Genomic DNA, 24,894 nt, shown 5'->3' on the forward strand with positions numbered 1-24,894 from the left:
AGTCTCATTCTGTTGCCCAGGCTGGAGTACAGTGGCATGATCTTGGCTAACTGCAACCTCCACTTCCTGGGTTCATGAGATTCTCCTGCCTCAGCCTCCTGAGTTGCTTGTATTATAGGTGTGTATAATACAACACCTGGTTTATTTTTGTATTTTTCATAGAGACGGGGTTTCACCATGTTGGTTAGTCTGGTCTCGAACACCTGACCTCGTGATCCACCCTCCTTGGCCTCTCAAAGTGCTGGGATTACACAAGTGAGCCAATGTGCCCAGCCAGGAATATTTCTTACACATCTTAATTCAGTGTAAAATGTGCATTTTTTTGTTTTTGTTTTTTTGAGATGGAGTTTTATTCTTTTGCCAATTGGAGGGCGATGACACAATCTTGGCTCACTGCAAACTCTGCCTCCCAGGTTCAAGTGATTTTCCTGCCTCAGCCTCCCAAGTAGCTGGGATTATAGGCGCCTGCCACCACACCCAGCTAATTTTGTATTTTTAGTAGAGACAGAGTTTCTCCATGTTTGTCAGGCTGGTGTCAAACTTTCAACCTTAGGTGATTCAGCGTCCCAAAGTCTACTGTGCCTGGCTAAAATTTGCATGTTTTATATGTTGGTAGAGCAGAATTATTTCAGGATGTATATATTTGTTTAGATCTTTAAAAATATATATTTATAGGGATATGTGTACTTTTCCAGACTGAGCTAGGATGTTCATGCTCCATTTGGCTTTAAACACACACACACACACACACACACACACACACACACACACACACTCACACTCTCTCTCTCTCTCTTTCTCTCTCTCTCTCTCTCTGGATTTAAATACACACACTCTCTCTTTCTTTCTCTCTACATTTTTACTTTCCGGTTTCCCCTGTTATTTGGTGTGCAGCTTTAAACCAGACTTGCCATTCTTATATCTCTAGAACCTCATACCATGCCTGGCATAGTGGCACTCAATTAAGGTCTAATGATTTATACTCAGTAAGCTAGAGTTTTAGGCTTGATGTATTGTTAAGGCTTTGCATAGAAGCTCTGCATTATACAGAATCTTCACTGTTTCTACATTATAGTATAATCCACATCTGCATCATTGCAGCTTGCTATTATATGTCTTTGGTTTGTTGTGAAAGAGCTGTCAGAGAATGAGCTCTTTATTGCTTGGAATTACTAGTTAACTATTGTTTTGCCATTGATCAGAATGTCTCTCTTTTCTGTTCTGCTGTATTCATTGTGCTGTTTTGTTGTAATCAGAGTCTTGGAGGACTTACTGGATCTTCGTTTGTGACATTGTCGCAACATCACTGACTTGTTGAGGATCCATCAGGGCTTTCTTCCTTCTGCTTTTGTCACGGCAGTCTTACTTTTTGAAACATTTGCCACCTTCTCTGATCCTGCCTCCTGCTCTTCCCCATCTGCACTCTGACCTGTACTGTTTTAGAAGGAATAGATAATAAAGGTCAGATTCTATAAAACTCTGTTCAAGAAATATTGCATAAAGAGCTCTTCAGAATAAAAGACAACCCCCCTTGTCAGGCAGCCTGCTGATTTGAGAATGCTGACTACTTACGTTGACTAGGGAATCTTTGAATTGATGACTCTCTTTTTAATTAATTCTCTTTTCACTGATGAAACAGAATTGCTTTGCTCTCCTTTTACTGCCTATCTCCTCCTCACAAAATATATATTTCCTCTCTGAACACACAAACGCGCTTTTCAGAATCTCCCCTGGTCTGAGGCCTGGACAGGGGTGTGTGTGTCTGCATGATATTTGTGATTTCTGTGTGTGCTTGTATTTTTCACTATCTTTGCTTCATCCAGTACTGTAAAGACATAACTTGCTTGCTTTGCATGGTTCTGGCTCCCTCTGCAGCCCCAAATGGAAAAGTGCTTTGTTGTCTTTTGTTGCCCAGAAATCAGTTCCCAGCCTTCTTTATTTTAGTAGAGCATCCCAGCTGGTATGTAAGTATAGATTGGATTTCAGATCTAGCAATGCATTGTGTTTTAACCAAGCTTATTGAAATGGAAGTCATTCTTCAGGAGGGTTCTAAGAGTTGAGAAAATGGCAAGGGAGGGTAGGGAGAAAAGGGAGAAAAGGTAGAAGGGCAAACACAATTGCAACATTGATTTGGTAAATAGAAAGTTAATGTAGCTACAGGTGTTGACAGTAAACTTTGGTTAAGATATTGGAGAATTGCAGATGGGAAGCCTAGATCTATTTCAGAATTTCAGGGCCATTTTACTAGATTATACACCTTAGAACCTTAACACACAGCTTCCATTGATTAGTACAGTTTGGCCTCCAATGTGAGTTTGGCTTTGAACACTCAGTGTGATTTTAGCTAGGGCTTGGGACCTGTGGCCTTCATTTTCTACTTTAGTAAAATGAATCAGTTGGAACAAATAATTGTTATCTTTGAATCCAGATTTTTGAGTGTATGATAGTGTTTTCACATTGTTTTAAGTTGTCCTTGAGAATTTGGTTCTTTTCAGTAATCTAGGTCTGCTATTTTAGCAGAATTAACCATGGGTTACAGAATAGAAGCTTTAAACAACAGTCAGCCACATTGGTCTGTAATAACTCCAGGATAAATGTAAGAATTTCTGGATACATTTTGCTCCAGGGAAGTAAAATTATTTATATTCAAGGGTGGATTTGGAAATTCAGGTATTTTCTGTTGATCTCGGTATTGGTTACACAGGTGTGTTCAGTGTTTAATTACACTTCCATGCACAGTTATTTCTGTTTTTTGTTAGATTTCAATAAACTATTATGTTTTCTAATGAATCTTATACCTTAATGCTTCTTTAGAGTACTATTCAGAGCACTGTTATATAAGTAATGGCTCATGTGTATGCACAGGTGTCTGCTCTGTGAAATAGTCCCTGCTTCAAATCAGACCACATTAAATTGTGTTTGCTTAAAAGGGTTAAAATAAGTACATGTACGTATTTAGACATGTAAGATGATTTTTATTTAATAGATAATTAGAATGTGTATATAATAGATTTATGCTTTCAGAGATTTTATATTCACAAAGTAAGTTTTGGAACCTTGAAACATGGCCTTTTTTATTTAATAGATCAGTGTCATTTGGTTTGTTTCTTTTTTCTTCATTTAATCCTTTTCAGGACTTAGGCTCCCTGTGAATTGTTAATATATGGTCTTTATGAATCCAAGTAACATTCATTAACCTTCTTGGAAGGTCACAGTGATGTTGGTTCTGTTTGAAATAAGTACTATAAATTTTTTAGAATAAAAAAGGAAAGTATTGTGGTGAGTTTTACTATCCACTTGCTGCTTTTCTTTCGCTTCTTTTTCTTTTTGTTCTTTTTTTTGTTTTGTTTTTTGGTAGGGAGGGAGGTCCCTCTGTGTTGTTTAGGTTTGTCTCAAACTCCTGGTCTCAAGTGGTCATACTCCCTCAGCCTCTCAAAATGTTGGTATTACAGGCATACGCCATTGCACTTGGCCCCTTCCCATTTTTGTGTTTGACTGGATAAGTGTCATTTTTGTTTTCTTGAAACCTTTGTTCTTTTCCTTGTGAAAAGTCTTTCCATACCTAGAAGACTAAAACTAGAAATTGTTGTTTGAACATGTAATGAATAATTGTTAAAATTCTGTACTGGTTTGTACTGTTTGTTCTCTAATTTTTGTGTAAAGATCTAGATTAGAGAGTTATTATTTTTGTTGTTTAGACTTGAAAGAAAAACAATTAGCTACAGAATCTAATTTTTATCCTGGAGGGAAGCTCATATAATCTTGTTGATTTTAGTGGGAATTAGAAAGTTCATACTCTTTTTTAGAGGTCTCCCAAAATCATTTCCACTCATGTTGAAAAGAACTCTAATCTACAGAAGCGGAGGTGACAGTAAGGAGGGCAGGGGATGCTCTTCTCAGAGGCATTTCTGCAATGCAGCTGACTTAGAGCACAGCAGAAAGAGTGAGATCTCGTGGCAGCATGTTCCTGTCGTAGCATGAGCATAGCAGTCACAGACTCTGAACCCAAAGACTGTATTTCTAGTTGGAACAAACATTGACCTATTTTTCTGGACTGAAAACAGTGAACTGTGTCGGTTTTGGTAGCTTGGGTTATAAGAAACCTAAATTAGTTTGAAGTGGAATTATCCTGATGCAAGGGCAGTTGAAAGCCCTTGACACTGGACAGAGGATTGTCTAGTGTCTAATCTTGGCTCAAAATGCACCAGACATAATGAGAGTCGTTATGAACTGCCGATCTCTTACCCCTCCCCTCAGCAGACCCTATTAGACTTGCAAAAATAGCAGACACTGTGTGTGTTTGGCGTGGTGCCTGCTATGTAGTAGAGGAAGAAAGCGTACCTTGTTTGCACTCCAACCAGATACTGGTGCATCATGTTACAGCTCTGCTTGGTTCTGAGCTCCTCTGTTCAATCTCGTCTTGACAGATGCTGTCGTTGCCACCCCTTAGAAAGACAAATGCAGCCACTCTGCAGGAGTTGGCTTTTGCCCAGCTGTGTTTGTCAGGGCCCCAAGCTGATGTGCTTGTATACCTGTGGAAAGGTAACAGCCTGTGGTGTGTTATCCTCTGCCATTATGTGCGTTACCTTTTGAGTTTTTGTCATTTCCAAAGGAAAAGTTACAGTTTTGTTTGTTCAGATAAATCTAAACCCTCAATTTCTCTTCCTGACTTTTTTTTTTTTTTTAAACAACAGATGTTGTTAGGTACCTACTAAATATCTCCAGAAAGGGTCCCTGGGCCTTATAAGCTCACTTTCTCTGTATTTAGAAAGAAATGCAAACAGTCATATAATCACAACCTTAATAGCTATGTGTATGAAGGACTCTGGGAACAAAAAGGAAGGAGGGGATCTTTGGGGATGCATGTTAGGAGAGTCATCTCATATGGGCTATGAAGGTTAAGTATTGCTCGGAAGGTATAATATATGTGTTGCTGCTGTCCAGGGTAAAAAGGAGAAGTGGTTTGAAGTGGCTTGGTGAACCTATGTTTGGGCCTGGTTTTGAAGGCTACTGGCAATAAGGAATCATCAGAGGATTTTAAACCAGGTGAGTAGCCTCTTCAATTTTTTTTTTTTTTTGAAGAAGCATTATTTTGGCATCAGTCTGGAGAATAATATTATATAAAAAGTGAGGAGAGTTGGGGAAGTGCCAGCCTGTTATGTTGGGAGAAGGAAGCACGGAGAAGTTTCAGATGTGATCCTTAGTTCAGATACAGTAGTGAAGGGAGATATTTAGGAGTCTGAAAGATAGCACTTAACCAACAACTAGAAAGAGAATTTAAAGAGAGTAAGAAAGGAAGGTTTAAGCTTTTCAGCTAATACTCCCCAGGCATAGTATTTATAGGGAAGCAGGGAAGATAGATTTCAGTTTGGGGCAGACTGAGTTTAAAATAGTGGAATATGTAGGTATTAATGAGTAAATTTCAGTGTGAAGTTTATATCTGGAATTGAGAATAGAGCAGGCTAGGCACACAGGGTGCAAGGATAATTTGAGTATTACGAGTTTGAGTCTGGTTTAGACATTAGAGCCGTAAGTTTGATGTCCTCTGATCCAAGTTTGATGTCCCATGGCACTGTTGATGCAGGATGGAACCAACATTGCACACCTGCTGTTAACCACTAAAAAAGACATTTAGTATATTTCAGTCCTAAGTCCAGAAAGCCATTTACCAAGAGCATATCTGAAATTATGCGACAGGGAATAATATAAGAGTAAGCTCTGTGTATTCACAAGTTAGGAATTAATTTCACAAGATCACAGGTTGGAAATTCTTCTCCTCTAATAGGATCAAGCCTTTCTGGAAAGAGCATTACCTGGGTTTTCTTCATCTCAGTAGATGAAGTAGTTAGTCTTTCTTTCCCACATTCCGCCAATAGCATACATTTTGTAGAAAGCAACTAAAGTTTTTCTTCTGAAGCTTTAGGCCTCTTCTCTTTCAGTTTCTCTCTGTATGACTCTGGCCTGTCTTGGTTAGTCTGCCTATTCTTTCTACTTGACTTGTGCCATCTAACCATTGGGACCTATAGCTATTTCTTGGCTGCTTGTAAGTTTTTGTTCTCCTAGGGGATTTCTGGGACACTTAAATATGATTATATCCATCAGTGAATTAACAATCCATAGAGTTGAGGTCAGTGGTAAATACAGTAATGTGAGAGTCTAAAACGTGAGTCAAAGTTCCATTTAAAAGATCTAAATGCGTATTATTTCACTAAGCTTGAGAATTATTGATCATTTCTATCCCTTTCTCCTTTTTATCTCCCTTTTCCTTTCATCATTCTTCCCTGTCTCTTCCCTTTTCTCTCTTCTCTTCCTTTTCCCTTTCCCTGTTCTCTTTTCTGTTTCCCCATTTTTTCTTCTCTATCTTGCTTTCCCTTCTCTTTCTTCTCATATGATATAATTGACAGATTTTTAGCAAAACTGTGAAGCTCTTAGGAGCTGTTTGTGAGGTGGAGTGGCCAGATGACTTTATGTGAGCAGGCATGAGGGACTGTGAAAAGATTGTTCAGAGGCCAGCCTCCTTCTAGGTTGCTCCTGACCCTGGAGAGTCATCATATGTTATTTCTCATCTCAGACTTGAGGAGGGAGATTGAAGGCAGCTCATTAAACCACTTTGGCCACAGATAAGACTGTTAAGAGATTAAGAAGTAGGTTTATCTGGGGGAGGGGTTTGGTCCCGGATAATGCCTTTTCCTGCCATTGGAAAGCAAACATTTCCTTGTCTCTTCTGTTCTGATTCATGGATTGGTGTGGTTTAGCTGCCTCCAAATCTGTCTTGGCAAGGATGTTTGCAAGGAGACATGCCAGGATCTGTCTGGAGGGAAAGGAAAAGAGAGTACATACTGAATCTAGATACTTGAAACTAGATCATATTTTACTTAATCACAGACCTTGAAGAAACTCTTGGGGCCACTTGGGTGGGGGTGCTTCTGGAAGTTTGTCGCTGGGGGACCTCAGAATATGGGCTTCTTACACACTGAGAAGGCAGGGCCCAGTAATCAGTTTTCATGTCCCTGAGTACAACATTAGACTTCTTTTTATTATCATTATTTCAACTAGTAACAATCTTTCTCCCAGGAAATGTCTTTACCTCTCTAAAGAATACTGTGGTACGATCTGTTAGTTTGAGAAATGCTGCAGGGTCCTCTCCTACCTGCTGTTTCTGTGCCCTTTCCATGTGTTGTGGTGAAGGCCCTACCTCTCCAGCCATGGGGCCTTGTTCTTCATCAGTTTTTCCTATCTTCAGTTTAGGATGTGGCAAGGAGAAGCAGAGTGCACTAGAGAAATTCTGATACTGTAATATACTAGGAGACAGCATGATGAGAGGCTTTGGGTGGAAAGTCCATGCTAAATATTTTACGTGCTTCAGAAACTTCCTTACAGAATTATGTGCTTTTAGGATTCTCCTGTTCAATAAATATATTTTTCACCACTTTAGAAATAATCTTCTTAAAGCCCTTTCTTGAACTCAAGAATCTGTAATGACTGCCCATGACCAGCAGGATTACATTCTGGAATGTAAGACCTAATTAGTCTAATCACAAAAGACCTTTTAGTCTCATCAGCTAAGCCCCCTTGTCCACCCCAGTCATTCCTCTTTCCGGGTGCTGTCTCCTTCTGTGGCTTCCCATAGGCCTTTTCCCACTGCTCTTTCTGCTCTTCTGTAAAACTCCACGTTTAATGCGTACACCTTACCACATTCCAGGAATCTTCTTTGACTCTTGTGGATTATATGGATCTGAACTTATTTTAATTTCTGCTGTTGCGGAACAAAGTATGATTTTCAAGATACCCTAATTTCTTAGTATGCCTACAGAAGAATGTGGGTTGGTGGATTATACATTTGATACATGATTGTATTCAGCATTGTGGAATTATAAATAAATCTCAAGACATGACCCTGCCCTGAAAAAATCTACAGTCCAGTGACACACCCAAAACTAAACATGAATGAAACTATAGGAATATCTGGATAACCTCTGTTACATAGAGTGTTGGTGTTACAGGGAGATAAGAATACCCCCTAACCTAGACAAGTGCAATGAGCAGAGAGGGGATGGAGTGTGTAGGTGGAGAAGTGGCTAAGTATATTAGATAGAGGAGGTAGAACCCAGATACGCAGACCCTGGAAGCCACAGAAAAGAGTTTCAGCTAAGAAACAAGATCAATTATAGGTGGTTAAGTAGGTGAGTAAGACAGAAATATGAGGTGGTTAGAAGGGACTGCTGGGATAAGCCAGTTATGGTCACAATGGTGAAGATGAGGAATGGTGACCTGGGAAGACGTATTGGAGAAAAATGATAGGTTCTGCTGATTGAGCAGCTCAAGCTTTGAGGGAACTGCTGATCATGTTTTTAACTGCTATAGGTATATCTGATTTAAGTAAATCCAACTTGTAAAGATTTAGATTTCATAATGATCTCTTAGGCCATATTTGCATAGCAAATGAAACTTTTAAATACTCTTGTATACACAGCGCATCATGTTATCTTTAACACGTGTATCAACTTTTTTTACCTCTAAATGCTGGTGACACTTCCTAATTCTCTAAGCTTAATTTGTAGAGGGCTCAACATGTGAACAATGAATCTGGTGCACCATTCAAGGAGTAAAATTCAATCATTTTTTTTTCTATGCATTTCGAAGGACAGGAATCTTTGATTTATGGAAATATTTTAAAGGAACCCCCTTAAATGTCACACTGTCTTTAGGCTTAACTATTCTTATTTCCAAAATGTAACATCAGAAGTTCAGGAATTCTGTCTACTTACGTTCCCTGTGCCCCACACACCCTTACATTTTTGCCTGAGTCTCCCCAGTCTTGCTGCAGGAGTTGGGGTAGCTTCAGCCCACTTGCATCCTGCCAGGGGATAAACTTGATACCTTTACTTTCATGAAACACTGTCTATGTGAAGTGAGCTCTTTGATCCACAGTCTTCTACGCTGAAGCTAAGGGAGGATTAAGGAACACCTCTGAGTTGATGAATATTTGATGAAGTTTATATAATTTAAAATTAATTTCCTCTTAACCCTTTCACTCAATGGAGAGAGAAGAGAAACTTGTATAATTGTGGTTCCCACTTAGGCATAAGGAAACTGTGTCTTCTCTGGGTGCATCCTTCTTATCTATGCAGAGCAGAACATGGGAACTTAGTAAGTGTCAATTGATGATTGTCATTTCTTACAGCTTCATAGAGAGAAATATCTCTTTGCTCCGCTATAATCATACCGAGTGAGATGCTGAAGTGGAATTGGGATCACACACTATCTGTGTATTTGACACTGCGTTTATAATGGTGAACAAGGCAGATATTCCACTCATCATAACAACAGTAGTAATAATAATACCACCAGGAAGCATTCTTTGAGTTCTTACTATATGCAAGGCTCTGTTAAACTCTTTTCATCCGTTTTAATTCTCATAACAAACTTTTAAGGTAGATGCTATTATTACTGTTTCTATTTTATAGGCAATACAACCCAGGCGCAAAGAGACGAACTAATTCCCACAAGGTCTTACAACTTATAAATAGCAGAGCCAGGATTTGAATCTGGGCAGGCAGGTCTCAGAGCTTGGTTTCCTAACTTCTGTGCTGAATTTCTCATGGTGACAAGGGCAGAGAGTTGACAAATCCTATCAAGTATGGTGAGTTCTGTAGGAGTCTGCAACAGGTCACATTGACCTAGGGAAGGGGAAGGCTGGGAAGGCTGGGAATGGCTTTCCTGAGAAAATGTCTTTTAGGATGAAACGTGAAGGATGAATAGATGCTCTCTAGGTGAGGTGTCATGGACAAAACTATTCCAACTTGTGTAGTGGCCACAGGCTGGACAGAATAAAATACGGTGAGTTGGAGGAACAACAGAAAGAAGCCCATTAGGGGTAAAGAAAGTGAGAGAGTGTGTGTCATGGAGTGATGCCACAGGGGCCAAATTATGAAGACCTCTGTAGGTCCCACTTCAAGAATGTGGGTCATGGAAATATAAAGGGCTGAGGACAAAGGGAGCATTTAAAGGGAAAGAACCATGGGTGTGACATGATGAGATGTAAGCTTTATGGTGTTTCTGACCAGTCATAAAGTGGGAGAGTAACTGACGAGAGTGCAGTCAGGAAGCTAATGCTGTAATCCAGGTGAGGGAGGATGGCAGTCTGGACCAAGGTAATAGGGATAAGGATGGAGAGAAGCTTAGGAGCTTATTAGGATGCAGATGATAGGAGTCCTGGATGCGGGCGATGAGGGTGAGGAAGAAATCAGTAACAAAGCCCAAGTTAAGAGTCAGAAGAAACTTATAATGTAACCAGGCCAAACTATAAACAAATTATCTGCAGTGAGGCTCATTTGGTCAAAAGAAGGATCATGCAAGAGAACATGGATGGCTTGTGTCATTGAAATATGAATGGCTTTGCCCAGTTACAGAATGATTCCTGCTGAGAGAATACACAAGCACGCACTCACGTATGTGCTCACACACACATTTGTTGTAGAGGGTTAGACCCTCCCAAGTTAAGGTAATTTCATAATTGAGGTCGACCCTCTGGATTTGGTACCATTGATCAGCCCCAGCCCTGCAGTTCAACCACCAACATTGAATTTCCCATTGAGTCAAAGCTTGGGATGATCTGACAGCATCAGCAGCACTACACAACAGTGAGAGGGATGGATGAATGCCACTTCTGTACAGAATTGCCACTTGGATTCAAGAGGAAAAGGGGTAATTATCCACATAGGTAACAATTTCAATTTTATTTCTCCCTTGAGCTAACTCTATTCACCTCAGATGTCCTCCTATCTAGAGAACCACCAAAAGTGTCATTCTGATTACCATTTGTAACCAGGTGTTTTTTGCTTAACATTTGGAAATGGGTGGGGTGAGATAAATTCCAAGAAGATGGGAAGTTTTTATACTGCAGTCTGCATGACAGCAGCAACTCCAGTCTGCCCTACAGACCTAGAATTTTTTTTTTTTTTTGCTACCTGATATGTGCCTGTGAAGTTTCTACTTTGATGATTTGATCAAACTTTTTAAACCTCAGCTTGTAGTAACCATTTTAGTGGTCATGCTTGAGAATGTGTACTTGCTAGTAGTATAGAGTTAACCTCAGTTAATGGGGGCAGGGATGACTGTGAGGAATTAAATGTGGTGTTTGAAAAACTTCTGCAGCACTGTAGTTTCTAAAGGAAAAACAATTGGGCCAGACTGGATGAACTGGTTTGATTAAATGCCGTGTTACTGACTCAGGGTTGTTATTTTTGGTTGCTTATTTTATTTCTAATTGTTAAAGTATTTATTGTACCATACTTTGCTCAGGACAGTGTGTAAAGTATTTGGGGAAAGACCTGAATGAGACAGGAAGCATGAACCCTTCCATCAGGCACCTGAATAACTGATGGTGGATATACTGAGAATACAAAGAAAATTTTTATCTTACAGTCATACTGCACTTCATGCTTTTTGGAATGCCCTTGTATCTCTGATATGTTACTTGATTCTAGTTTTCTTGGATCAGCATCCACAGTTGTTTTATTTACTTGTTTATGGTTTGTCTCTCTCACTTAAATATCAGGTCCTTGAGAGCAGATACTTGTTCTCAGCTACAGCCCAGCACCCAGATCAATGCCTGATCTAGGCACTCAGTAAATCTTAGGAAGATAAATGAACAAAAGAATGTATCTTCTGAATATCAGTGATAACCATATAAAACAGGCGTGGTATGCTACCATTTATGTACATCTGATTTTGCATATTGACAGGTTTTCAGCAAAGATTTGTAGTAGTTGGTTTTCGGTGAGTGGTATTATAAAGAAATTGAAACTATAGGGCTACTGATATACTTGCTGTGCATCTATGATGAATTTTTTTTTTCCTACTAGAAAGAAAGCCCATTGTTAAATAATTATTACTTCTAGGTCTAAGGGAGAATGTCCAGCACCTGTAAGGGTTTGGCTAGGATGCAGGGCTTTGTTTCCCCTCTGGGCTGTGATTCCATCCGTGGAGTAAGCTACTTGTGGTAGCAAGTCATCTTGGCAGTGGCACGTATAGCATATTTCAACTGGTGATTTCTGCATGATTTGTATGAATTTCTGTATGACAGGAGTCACAACAAAACTGTTACGTGACTTGTGTCTAAAGCTATCAGTCAGCTGGAGCTGTGAAAATCAGTTTGCGTGTGTCAACAATTTAATCTTCTAATATGCTTGCCAATAGAAAACTGACACTAGAATTATTTTTCTGTATTTACTGACTAGAAAGAGATGGTTATCAAGTGCACTGATTGAAAAATCTTTAAATTCCAGTCTTTAAATTGGGACCATATGTGTGTTCTTTCCCTAGCCAAATCTATTTGTGCGTTCACCCACACATGTGTATACATATACACACAGATTACACTTACATTGATATGTGTTTGTGTTATATATGTATGTATTTATACAGAGTATGCATAGGGATCATGCATATTCATGAACTTTAAATGTGCTTATAGATTAAGATGTAAGGATGTTGGGAAAGTTTCTCTATCTGTTAACTGAGAATAATGCTACTGCCTACCTTCCAGGCACTTTGTAAGGATTAAATTAGTTAATATGAGTAAAGTCCTTAGAACCTAAGCCCTGGAACATAATATATTCTCTATAAATATTAGCTTTTTATTATTTTAGAGTATGTCTTACTCTGTCAGCCTCAACATGGGACTCTCTCACCTCTTCTTATAAAAATTTAGCTTTAGAGGCAGTATGACAAAATCTCAGAATTATTGCATAATTCATTTGATAAATTTACTGTTATTCTAAAATACCTACAACCAATTTTTATGCCATGCAGGAAATATTGGTATTTGTATTTCTAAATCAAAGCCATTTATTAAATAACTTAGTCATATTGATTTGTGTTATAGCATATTAGTTCTCTTTTTATGTCATCATAGTCTCCTAGTGTCTCCAAGGGAGATATTTTCAGTGAATGTGTCTTTTTCATTATCAGGCTAAAACTAACTTCACTGAAAACATCTTCATTTGGGATTTGAAACAGAACATATTTTCCATTTATTAAGAAAAAAATAGGTGCTTGTGTATTGCTGTAAAAATAGGTATATATGTAAGTGAACAAATAGAAAATAATCCAAAGGAACTTAGGAGAATTTGGGAATGGAGGTAACATACACCTAGAAAGACAATGACACGTGCACATACTATTTTGAAGCAGGTTTTAGCAGGTAGTGATGGTACTCACTGGGGGAAGAAGGTATAACTCATCAGTCAAAATGGGTATACAGACTGGTGATGCAAAGTGCTGTTTAACAGTTGTTGTTGTTGTTTTTCATAATTAGATTTTTGTTGAGGATAAATAGTTCATTCCAGACAAAAGTACTGGGGATTCTAGCTCATCTAATTTTATAGATTAAAATGAAGGCCCAGATAATTAAAACTGATTAATGGAAGTGCAAGTTTCAAAACCAAACTGAGATGTGGGGGAGATAATGCAGTTCTTTAACAGATGACAAAGAATCTGGACTTGTGACCTTGAGGCGTTCACTTTAACTCTTTAAGAATAATTCCAGCCCGGAGCTATACCGTGTATAGAGTTTGTAGACTATTCCTAATAAAATGGTTTTCTTGTCTTACTAGGAGAAAAAGAAACTCAGCACAGCACATATCTACTTTGAGTCAGGTTTGGGCATGCTCAAAAAGCTGGCAGCATTTTTAGATCGAAACTGCTAAAGGAGACTCAGGGTCTCTTTCAGCATGGCTGCCTTTGTGATTTGATTCATATGCACTATAAAAAAACTGTTTTATCTAAGTGTGAGACTATAGAAGGCATATATATATTTAGGGTATTATGTTGATTTTTGGAAACTATTTGTGCAGGGTACAGTACCTTTGAATTTCACTACAGTAACTGAGTTACAAAATGGGACCCTGGGTCTGCTGACCTGAGACCCATCAAATTGAATGGTCACCAGCTTTGTTCATGCTACATCTGTGTTTTTTTTTTAATCATTTGGGGACTAACTCTGAGATTCAGAGAGGCAGTGTATTCTTGGCTAAAACTTTTTGTATGGAGGCATAGTTTCTTTTAAGGTTTGCAGTTTTACTCTTTATATCAGATTTCATGGTACCCGAATGCAAGCATGTATTTCACAGTTGGTAGGGATGGGAGAGTTTGAAGGCAGCAAAGCAGCGTACTTTGATGAAAGAGTGAGGTAGAGTTTAGGATCTGTACCCTTTCTTAGCATCCCAAGTATTTTGAGAAGCAGTTGTATGTAGTTAAAAACAAACAAACAACTTGCTAGTTGGAGTCAGCTGACCCGATTTTTTTCTGAATCTCTGCTGTACTAGCTGTGTGGCTCTTAGGCTTACTTCCCTAGTCTGCAAAGTAAAGCTAATGATACCTGTTTCACACTTTAAAAAATAGATTTATTGAGATATATTTCACATACCATAAAATTCCATTAATTTAAAATACATAGTTTATTGATTTTAGTATAGTCACAGTGATGCAGCCATCACCACAAGCAATTTTATAACGTTTTATCATCCACAAAAGAAATCCTGAACCCAAAAGGTACACTTGCCATATCCTCCCTAACTTCCCCAACTCTAGGCAACCACTTATCTACTTTGTGTGTGGATTTACCTGTTTTGGATATTTTATATAAATGGAATCATATAATATATTGCATTTTATGACTGCCTTCATTCACTTAGCATGTTTTTAATATTCACTTCATTCCCCCCCACCACCCCCAGCGTTATTTAGGTATAATTGGCAAAAAATGTATATATTCAAGATGTATAATGTGATGATTTGATATATGCATATATTGTGAAATAATTAGTATAATCATATTAATTATAGTTACCATTTGTGTGTGTGTGTGTGTGTGTGTGTGATGAGAATACTCAATCTACTTTCAGTAAATATCAAGAATACAATATAATATTAACAGTAGTCACTGTGGCTGTACATTAGATCTTGAGAACGTACTTAGATTCACTAGAAGTTTATGCCCTTTGGTCAGCATCTTCCCATTTTCCTTGCCCCTGCCCTTGGCAATCACCATTCTCCTCTCTGTTTCTATGAGTTTGATTTTTTTTGTTTTTGAGATAGGCTCTTACTCTGTCACCGAGTCTGGAGTGCCGTGGTTCACTGCAGCCTTGACTTCCTGGGCTCAAGTAATCTTCCCACCTCAGCCTTTTGATTAGCTAGGATTATAGGCTCATGCCCATCACGTCTGGCTAATTTTTTATTCTTATTTTTATTAGCAACAAGGTTACACTATGTTTCTTAGCCAGGTCTCAAACTCCAGGCCTCAGTGATCCTCTCACCTCAGCCTCCCAAAGTTCTGGGATTACAGGCGTGAGCTACCACACATGGCCAAATTTGATTTTTTTTGAATTCTACATGTAAATGAGATCATACATTGTTTGTATTTTTATGTCTGACTTCTTTCACTTAGCATATGTCTTTCAGGTTTACTCAAATTGTTACAAATGGCATTCAGTGGTATGTAGTAAAGGGAACTCTTGTACCCTGTTGGTAGGAATATAAATTGGGATGGCATTATGGAGAACCATGTAGAAGTTCCTCAAAAAATGAAATATAGAACTGCCATAGACTTTATCAAGTCTACTTCTGGGTATATATCTAAAGGAATGTACTCCATGTCTTGAATAGGTATCTGCTCTACCATGTTTATTATGACATTATTCATAATAGCCAAGACATGGAAACAACCTAAGTGTCCATTGATGGATGAATGGATAAAGAAGATGTGATGAGACACACACACACACACACACACACACACACATACACACGTGTATGTGTATTATGGAATATTACTTAGCCATAAATAATGAAGTTCACTCATTTTTATTGCCAAAATATACTCCATTTTATGGATATATTATATTTTATTTATCCATTCATTAGTTGATGGTTATGATATTTTTGTGACAATGAAGTAAGAGAAAGTATATAAAGTGCTTTATGTTGTCTTGAATATAGAAGCAGTGTATTGTTTCTCTTCATCTGTTTGGTAGATTTCTGGCATGAATGAATGATCAGCTGCTTCTCTTGCCTTGTGAGGCAAGGAAAGCAGTCTTATTGAGTAGACCATCTGTCTGCCAGTTTTCTCATGTTGGTCCTCGACTTATGGAAGATCCTGGTGGGCACTTGTTTGGTACTAGAATTCACACTGCTTTTCGCAGCTGCCAGAAGTGTTCAAGTGTTACCAGCAGTGCTTGTTGTCATTACAGATGCTCCGTACAAAACTGTAAATGCTGGGTTTGAAGAGATTGAGAGAGGGAGCCATTGCGGCTTACACAGATGTCAACTAATCTAGCCTTGATCTTCATTCTGAACCTGAACATTGACACCAATATCAAGCTGTGTGGTAGTTATGTTGTGTGTAAGGCTTGGAGGGAAATAGTGCTTTGTCAGTTCAGTGCTTGCCAACTTTATAAAACACAGAAAACTGCTGAGGGCTTATGTGACAGAAAGTTCATGTTACACATATGGGCATCTTGGCCCGAAAAGCCACTGATTGTCTCAGTGTAAGGATTTGGAATTTCAAAATTCTAAGTGATTATTAAATGACAAGTAAAATTTTAATTGAGAATATTGTTGATAATGTCCAAAGAGATTATATAAAAACATTGATTTTTATTTTCTTGGCTGTGGAAACACCATGGAACTCATTTATTAAAAGTAGTATTTCTAAGTTTCTACTTATTTTAGATACTATAATACAAAAATAAAATTATAAACAAGGCCCAATTGTTGTTATGCACTAGGCAGATTTTTTTTTTTTTTTTAATTATCCAAGTTTCTATTTTAGGCCATGAAACAAGTTAAAATCTAAACTTCTGCTGGTTGCCATTTTAAAGATAAATTTGTTATAGGCTTTTTTTTTTTTTAAGAGATGGAATCTTGCTCCGTCACCCAGGCTGGAGTGCAGTGGTGCAATCTTGGCTCACTGCAGCCTTTGCCTCCTGCATTCAAGCAGTCTCCCAAGTAGCTGGGATTACAGGCATCTGCCACCATGCCCAGCTAATTTTTTGTATTAGAAGAGATGGGTTTTCACCATGTTGCCCAGGCTGATCTCAAACTCCTGACCTTCTGATCCACCTGCCTAAGCCTCCCCAAGTGCTGGGATTACAGGCATGAGCCACCACGCATGGCCTATATAAGCTTTCTAAGCTTGGTCGCTTTGCTCCACAAAGACAAAACATTAATAATAGCTTGCATGTATTGGGCAGTGAATCTGTACTAGGCTCTTTGTTAACCACTGTATATTTGGATTATCTCATTGACCTAAGGTAGGTACAGTTATCCCCTTTTTATAGATTAGGAAACTGAGGCTCAGAGAGATCAAGTAACTTGCTCAAGGTTATACAGCTTGTAAGTGGCATTTCTGTGGGCATCTTTTAGCTGTGCCCAGCGGTAGCCCAGTTGTTGATCTTTATCCCTTGAGTAGTCAAGTAGCTAAGAAGTCAATAAGCAAGTGGAGTGGTGGCCACTCAAGCAGGTCTCCACCAGAATAATTCCAAATAACTTCACACAGTGAATTGCAACCCACTCAGTCCACTTCACCACATAGCATTGCCCAAAAGATACTCATTTACTCTTTTATCCACCTTGTTGGCAAGCATCTCCAAGAGCTCTTATGCCTGGGGCCTATAGATCAAAGATATTTTCTCAAATACTAGGAACTTTGCTGCTGGTTAGAATTAAGCAAATAAAAAAATACATCTCCAGAATGTAAGCAAACTAGTTTAAAACACTCCAGCCATTGTATTACTTATGCTTTTAAAAGTTTCCCCCAAAAACCTCTTTAATCATATAAACATTTTGACAAACAGGAAGGGGACAGAACGGACTTGTTATTTTCCATCTTGTATGAAGGGCTACACTTTTCATCTGTGCTTTTATCCTAACATTTCTTTAACTCTTCTGTGCTATGATTTTGATTTAAAAACAAGGAAATTGTGACTCAGTGAGATGAACAGCTTTATATAACCACGGTAAGTTGTGTTGATAGCATTTGAAAGGAAAAGCTAAAATTTTCTATGATTTCTTGTTTTTTTGAGACAGAGTTTCACTCCCGTCCCCCAGGCTTGGAGTGCAATGGCATGATCTTGGCTGACTGCAACCTCTGCCTCCTGGGTTCAAGCAATTCTCATACCTCAGCCTCCCGAGTAGCTGGGATTGCAGGCATGTGCAACCATGCCCAGCTAATTTTTGTATTTTTAGTAGAGACAGGGTTTCACTATATTGGCCAGGCTGGTCTCGAACTCCTGACCTCAAGTAATTCACTCTCCTGGGCCTCCCAAAATGCTAGGATTACAGACATGAGCCACTGTGCACGGTCTATTTCTTGATTTTCATATTTTTTTCTGTCACCTAGCCTTACTGTAATTTGCACTTATCTACCATTAGAACATTACAAACTTAAGTGGTGAACAGAATGGATATAATTTAGTGTGTGTATGTAATGCATATAATCTAACATACACATAGAGAAATGGAAAATGCTTGCAAGATAGTTTCCCTGTTGTCTCATGCCTCAGCAGTAATAAAATATACTGAGTGCTTATTGTGGGTCAGTTACTGTGTTAAATGTTTTTCACGAATTGTCCCATCTAATTCTCACAGTCATCCTGTCATGTACGTGCTATTTTTGTACACATTTTTATAGATAAGGTGGCTGAAACTTAGAAAAGCTAAAACCACTTGCCTGTGATCATAGAGCTAGCAATTAGCAAAGCCCTAGCTTCTAACCAGTGTGCATTTTGCCTTGCACAATGAACTACATTAAAAGATTTAGTTTTTCTACCTCCCAACTGAAGCCACCTATGTATAGTCTAAACTTCGATTTGAGTCTGTTTGGAAACACTTAATGTTCCTAATGTTATCAGGAAATTTGCTGTCTATTTTTTCAAGACTTGGGTGGAACATCACATTCTCCATGAACTTTCTATGATGCTCTTCTTCGAAATGTCTCTGTAGCACCTGGTTGTTGCCTGGCTTTTAGGATTCCTCTGTCTGTACTCTGGACTTCTTTAGACACAACTGGTCTGGTTCAGTTACTGCCTTTATTTGTGTTGGCTGGTACTTTCCTTGGTGCCAGGTGCATAGTAGATGGTGAATAGATATGTGTTAAATTGAACTGGATGTTTAATAAATGTTTTGGTCTAATTATGATCTTTGCTCTCTGGTGTGTACTTCAGGTACTTCAAGGAAGTCATTGCAGCATTAGGTGACTATGGAGACCCTCAGTTTTTTAGACTGAGGTGACTTGCCATTTCTACCAGAGATCAATTGAGTGGATAATTGGGGCTGACTTTTTCCTAAATATTGCTTAGAACGTATACTGTTTTTTTTTTTTTTTTTTTTTTTTTTACTCTTCAAAAAGTGCCAGTTATATTGCCATACTGGACAAAATAAAACTATGTGCCATATACAGATGTACATCTATAGCTATATCTATATAAATTTTTAAAATGTGGTACACCATACTTTGTGAGTAGCCCTGTGTATCGGAGGCTCAGAAAATCAGATTTTCAAAGCTAAATTTTACCAATGTATATCCCATAGAAAGTTGCATGAACAAGCAGAAAGAATGCAGATGTTGGAGTTAGGCAAATGAACCAAATCCTGGTTCAGCCACTTTCTAGATATGTGATTTTGGGCAAGATATTTAATTTTTTTGACATAGTTTTTTTTATTTTTAAAACGGAAAAGTTATGCACTGGCAGATTTGGTGGATGAAATAATATGTTATGAGACTGTGTTAAGTTACTTCTAAAAAGTTTTACTATAATTATAGGTTGTCTGATAATTTTTGACATACTTTCATTTTGATTGAATAAACTTTTATTCTAATTTCATTCTTAAACAGTGTAAGCGTTTTTATAGTAACTTCTCTGATCACCGTATAATCAAGCACTTCTGGTCTAGTGTTCCAAGTGAAGGCCAAGTAATGTCGAGGTATGCTGTATACAGATTGTCTAGGAGTCTGAATAAAGAAGAGGAATGGAGCCATCCATGGATGGCAAAACCATGCCATTGCAATAAGTACTATATTTACATATTTAGTACAAATCCCATTTAAGAAAGGGCAGATTTGGTCAAGTGCAGTGGCTCACGCTTGTGTGATTTCAGTGCTTTGCGGGGCTGAGGTGAGCAGATCGCTTGAGCCCAGGAGTTTGAGGCCAGCCATAGCAACATAGCAAAACCCTGTCTCTTAAAACAAACAAACAAAAAGGCTTCCTACTCATGAGGAGTGGGGAAGAAAGGATGGATTTGGAGAAGATTATAGCAGTGAGTATGGCAGTAAATTTGCAAGGAAGAACTTCTTTCATTTCCAACAGTGATTGCTTTAGATAAATGTTTTATTGCGGGTTTCAATGTTGTTGCAATTGTAGTTAGCAAAAATAGTTTTTAAAATTTGTCAAGAGAACCTCTTTAAAATGGCTTCCTAAGTTGTTGTAGCTAATTTTGAGGAATGGTGATCTGAACCTCCTTCCAAACCACTGGCCCACTCTTGAGTCTTCAGGCTGTTATGCTTCTAGAGTAGCACTGTGAGTTCTTAGTCTTTTTAAAACAGGAAGAATTCTAGTTTCTCAGTTCTTGTTGTGATCAGGATTGTATTTTCTTATCATCAGTTTGTGCTCTGAAATGTCAGGGCCAGGCAGAGTTGATGCTACCTGATAAAGCATCTGGAACCATGGAAAATTGAGGGTGGATATGATGAACCTCTCTAATACCAGAGATAGTGGACAGTAGCCCTCCATTTTGCATTTGGCTTTTTTGACGACTCAGCAAATCCACACAGAGAATTAAGTAAGGATGTTTGAGAAACAGCCTGTGGGATAATGAACACTTTTATGCTTTTCAAAATGACCATGGGAGCCTCATCAGAATAAGCCGTTCCAGGATTCCAAGATGGCAGCTGGGTTTTCATTGTTCCCGTGGGAGTTGCACTGCGAAGCTGATTGTAGCTGATTTTTCCCTTCAACAGGAATTCATTAGGGGTATCCATTAGCTAATGAACTGTTGATATAAGGAAAAAGGGCAGTTATTTTAGAGAGGAAAAATGTGACTTCAACTCCTGATTATTTATGTGCTGGATGCATTTGAAGCCTTCTTCCCCTGGCTCAAAATCTGGAAAACCGATTTTAAAGACCTTGGGTTTTATTTAGAAAGAAGGAAAACCAGATTGTTTCAGTTACTTTGTATTTTTTGTTTTTTACCCAATTTACCTAAAGAGAAGGTGCTCAGATTTAAATTCTAGGTATCTTATTTGCTAATTATTTTATTGCATTTTTATGGCAGTTTTTTATTTCTGAGGGATGAACCCTCTTTTTTATAATTTTTCCTTCAAGGGATAATATTTATGTTTTTTTGTTTCCAAAACTAATAAAGTCTTAAAGTGTAAATTTACATTTGTAGTGTTTACCTTGTCCTTTAAATGATTTTGTGTTTATGTTATAAAGATGGAAAAATGATATTAAATTAACCAAATGAAAGTAATAAATGCTGAATATTCAGTAAATTATTAAGATGTTAATGTGATTCCAAATGCAGATAGTTCATGGGCAGCAGCATGTGTACTGGGACTTCCCCTCACAGGTTGGCAAGGTTTGGGCAATTTTGAGGAGGGAATTAATTATTAAGTAGTAAGCTTTTCTGTTTACCTCTATTATTTAAAACCTAAGTATTCAGAATCATGGTAAATGAGTGAAAGGTACCTTCCATTGAACTAGTAGTTGTAATACTGGATTAAATACTGAAGTTGTGTGACTTTGGGCATGGGTTTCTGCCTCTGTGGGTCTTATTTTTCCCAATTATCAGAACTGTAGCAATGGACTAGATTATGTTTCCTTGTGTGTTTTCTTGGAAAATGTGGGAATGTACTAGGAGCTATACAAGGTCACAATATAAACACAGAAAAGGCACAGCAGGCATATCTTCCTACCTTTCATATCTATTCACTTGAGGCTTTTGGTAAGATATTAATTTTATGCTTAAGCAAACACATATTAAAGACCAAGAGGAACTCATATGTCTTCATACAGTGTTAAAGATATTAACACCAAAACTGAAAGAAATATTGTGCTTACAGCAGGCCACAAATAGAGATCCCTTGTTTTGTAATCAGTCTTTTCTGCTACGGAGGGCACGTTGTACACGTTTGAGGATTACTGCATTAGATGACAAGAAACATGTTCCTTCCTATTCCCAAGTTGTGTAGCCATGATATTTGAGAATATTTACATTTCGAATTTTCCTTTTCCCTTGCCTAAATTAGTGGCATGTTCTAGAGAAGGGTTCCGGTGCTTTGTTTACATAAAACCTGTCTCAGTGTTGTTTGATAAGAACTCTGTTAAGAGATCTTATCCTAAAAGGATGACACTTAGCATTGGAACTAGAGAATGGTGGGGTTCCAGGAGTTAAGAGTAATTCCCTAAGCACACTAGACACGCCTGATGTCTCTTTCAAGCCAGTCTGCTTCCACATGGTGATTATTTCTGATTCCCATTATCACTGTGTCCCCCTCACCCCTGCCGTTTAGCCTGTATTCTGGCAGAATGGAAATCCGTGTTTCTGAAGTTAGTATGATTTTTTTTTTTCTTTCCTTCTATCCTCAGCAGCAATAAATACTCTTGATGGCAGCTGCTGTATTAAGCCCAAGAGCTTAAAAGATTAAAGAAACCACTAACAGCAGTCAGGAGGAAGTTTAAGAACCTGTTTTTCTGAAAGTTTGTGTTTTCATTCTGATGGTTGAGTAGAAAATTACAAACAGGTTGTGCTCAGCAGCTGGAATGCTCTCCAACATCTGGGGAGACCCAGTCTTCTGTTTATTTCCCATTCATTGGAAGGGTGGCCAGCCAGTAGTGGAAACTGCAGGCAGAGGTATTAGAACTCTTTGGTATGTAAGCCATTAGAAAATCTTTTTTTGTAGAAATTTCTTCATAGAAATACCTTGGTCTCTATTTTTTTATAAGCTTGACTGAGTACTTAACTTTAGGTCAGTTACTGAGGGAGAGATCTGAAGGTAATATTAGTACCCCCCAACTCCTTTTCCCCTGAAACAAGAATTGTTTGGGCCCTTATTGAATTCCTACTTTAGAATCAAGGGTTGGCCTTCCCCTAGATGTGTCTGCATATACCTCAGAACTGAGCAGATAACATAATTTGTGTGGCCATTCCCTTATGATTTCCTCTCTATTAGAGAGAGGTGGAGCCTCTGACAGACTGCAGAGTGTTTGTTCCATTCCCCTACCCCTACCCCACAACTTTACTGAGGTGTAGTTGATAATTAAAATGTTTACGTATATTTAAGGTGTATAGCTTGATGATGGATATAAATATACCTTGTGAATATTCACAATCAAACTAATCAATGTATCTATCACTCCACATAGTTATCAATTTTCTTTTTGTAGTGAGAATACTTAATATCTGCCCTCTTAGCAAATTTCATTTATGCCAGATAGTGACTACAGTTAGCAATATTGTATACTCAAACCCATTTATTTTAATTTTTAATTTTTTTTAGAAACAGGGTTTCACTCTGTTGCTCAGGCTAGAGGGCAGTGGTGCTATTATAGCTCACCGTAATCTCAAACTCCTGGGCTCAAGCCATCCTGCCATTTCGGCCTCCCAAGTACTTAGGACTACAGGTGTATACCACCATGCCTGGCCTAATTTTAATTTTTAGAGGTGAGGTCTAGCTTTGTTGCCCAGACTGGAATGTAGTGGCATGATCATAGCTCACTGTAGCCTTGAACTCCTGAGCTCAAGTGTTTCTCCTGCCTTGGCCTTCAAGTGATTCTTCTGCCTTGGCCTCCCCGGTTGCTGGGGAAATGGTGCCTTATTCTCAAAACCATCCTTTAAAAAGTAATGTGCTGGCCAAATAAAATAGAACTGCCAATTTGTTATTTTTGGACAGCTTCATTATTTTGTACATGGGAAAAGAGAAGTTCAAAGTTTTGCCTTAGACAAGGTCATAAGGCTGGTCAGTGGCCCAACCAAGTTTAGAACCTTTATCTTTGGGGCTATTTCAGAAATTCAAGTGATCCCAGTTCAATCAGTAGTGGCGTTTGTGGTCTTCAGTCTGCACCGAGCAAGGGTTTTATGGTTGCTGTCTAATATTTTAGGATTATTAAAGCTAATCTAGCTTTTTGAGAAACCAAATGGATTTTGGGGGTTGTCTGTAAGAACCCATCATGATGGCTGGAACAGCTCTTAATTGGAATTTCTACATAAATTAACTTGCATTTGTTCTGTAACACCATATGAATTTTCCTGAGTTTCCAAGTAAATAGATTTTGTGTATTGATTATAAATTGCGTAGGCTGTCTTCGTGAATAATGAAAACTGTGCTGTAGGAAGCTGGAGATTAAGAGGGGCTGTTTTTTAAAACAGTATTTCATTTCTTTGTTTTTTTGGCTTGTATTTTCTATAGCCTCAGGGGCGTGTTCAGAGGTAGTAGGGAGGGGAGGGTGTTATTATAGGTTTCTCAACATCTGTTTTCCTTTACAAAGCATTATCTCTCCTGCTATCAAAGAGGACTTGCCAGTTAGGTTGGGATGCATAAAGCTCTGGACAGTGCTTTCTCCTATGGTCATCTTTGCTATATGTCTTGTTGCATGTTTAAGCTTCCATAACAAGGTTCTCTACTTTTCTAATTTAAGAACTCATCTATTGTGCTGTACCTTTATTCATCTCGGTATGGAAGGCACCAGGTTCAGGAGGCCCAGAAGAAGAGACCCAGAACCAGTAAATGAAACATGGGGTTTCATTAGGGGCTTACATAAAGGAGAGAGAGTCCAGTGGTGGCAGGCTGGACAACATACCCACGCCACTCAGTGGTACAGGGCTGGGCAGGAA

At 38.4% G+C, this 24,894-nt stretch overlaps 1 protein-coding gene across 4 annotated transcripts in view; it reads left to right on the forward strand.

Moving 5' to 3' along the window:
- The window catches only part of AUTS2 (activator of transcription and developmental regulator AUTS2), a 1,213,422-nt gene that overhangs the window by 345,102 nt on the left and 843,426 nt on the right, over positions 1-24,894 (forward strand). The window contains exon 1 of one of the 4 annotated variants that reach the window (XM_074390596.1): positions 1-24,894. This exon is cut by the window's right edge and continues 12,440 nt beyond it. The exons of the other annotated variants lie outside the window; for them this stretch is intronic. The gene's annotated coding sequence lies outside the window, so the exon portion shown is untranslated. 4 annotated transcript variants of the gene reach the window in all.

This window comes from Saimiri boliviensis, chromosome 20 (genome assembly GCF_048565385.1).
Source record: "Saimiri boliviensis isolate mSaiBol1 chromosome 20, mSaiBol1.pri, whole genome shotgun sequence".
In the NCBI taxonomy this organism is placed as follows: domain Eukaryota; kingdom Metazoa; phylum Chordata; class Mammalia; order Primates; family Cebidae; genus Saimiri; species Saimiri boliviensis.